The following is a 1,426-nucleotide window of genomic DNA, read 5'->3' as shown; positions in this document are numbered from 1 at the left end:
TGTGTGTGTGTGTGTTTTGAGGGAGACGGAAAGAGGAAAAACAAAACAAAACAGAAACGAGTCACGCGCCGGCCTGTGTCGCCAAGCGCACACTGTGACACAGTAGCTATGCTGGTGTCAGTAAAAGCCTGCGTCTCTTGGCACAGAGCAAGCCGCCCTTAAACCCAGGGTGTGTATGCACGGCTGCGTGTGTGATCAGATGATGTTTCTGTGCCTGCCAGTGGGAAATTCCACTGGTGCTCTCCAAGTGATTATCAGCACAGAAACATGGCCTCAAGAATGTTTGTAAGAGGTGAACTAATGTACCATGACCTGGGAGTTTTCTTCAGTTAATCCTTTCTCCGTAGTATCCAGTCGGAGAGACGTAGGCGCTCTTTTCCTGTGGGTACTAACCAAGTGTTCTTGAGCAGGGCAGTGGAGCTTAGTGGTGAGAATTAAAACACTCTGGTTTCCCAGGTGTGAGTATACTGTGATTACTGGAAATAAAAGTGTCGCAGTATGGTGTACCATCATGTACAGAAGAGCTTTAAAGTCACAACTCTGCTGGAGGGATAAACTACATTCTACCAAAATATAGTCCCTCATGTGGTGTTGTGATGATGGTGGCCATAGCATAGTGCTTGGCAATATACCGGATTAGGATCAGCAGGGGCAAAAAAAGAATAAAAAGGGCACCAGTGCACAGAAAGTTGTCATGCATTTGTAGTGAAACAGTCACCAAGTGTTAAAATAACAAGCAGTGTTAAAATAACAAGCAGCACAGAATGTGAGACAGGAATCTAAACTGGAAAAAGGTTGAGAACTAGTGACCTAGATGGCACTTTATCATGTTTTGTCCACTGGAAGGGCAGCCTCATAATGACTTCATCATTATAAAGTGGTAATGATGGTTAAATGGTCTTTGGAGCTGCAGTCAATTAATTGATCACCAGAAAGTTACTCGGCATCAGTTTTGATAATGGATTGATCGTGTTGAAGCAAAAAGCCTGTGCTTCTCAACTGTGATCATTTGCCTCCTCTGTCTTCTATGATAGTAAACTGTGTTCTGTGTTCCCCATAATTTGCACCATATTCTGAAATAGTTAACTTGTAATGACAAAGAATTGCTTTGTGTTTCTAGAGAGAATATCAACACATCCTTTCATTTTGAGCTAGCATTACTTGGCCATTAGCAAGAAATATGACTACCATTAAACTATTAAAGATAAAAGGGCAACGAGCATGCCAAAGCCCATAAAGTATTGGATTGATTTGATTGCATTTGCATCTATTTATTTGTCAGTACAACTGGTAGAAACACTCACTCATGTTCTATTTTTGCTCCATATAACACGGTTGCATAGAATTTGCTTGGATCACATCGTACAGAAGTGTAAAACTATGGTGTGAGTGTATGCAGTCTTCGTCTCAATGTAGACTCTTCTCT

General features: G+C 41.7%; 1 protein-coding gene across 1 annotated transcript in view; it reads left to right on the top strand.

Annotated features, from left to right (window-relative positions):
* Window positions 1-1,426, top strand: part of gramd4a (GRAM domain containing 4a) — a 45,122-nt gene that overhangs the window by 28,304 nt on the left and 15,392 nt on the right. The window lies entirely within an intron of this gene.

The sequence above is a fragment of the Morone saxatilis genome, unplaced genomic scaffold (genome assembly GCF_004916995.1).
Source record: "Morone saxatilis isolate NCDOM2014 unplaced genomic scaffold, NCSU_SB_2.0 Contig10, whole genome shotgun sequence".
Lineage (NCBI taxonomy): Eukaryota > Metazoa > Chordata > Actinopteri > Moronidae > Morone > Morone saxatilis.
The sequence above is the reverse complement of the archived record's forward strand: the minus strand, read 5'-3'. Positions and strand labels throughout refer to the sequence as shown.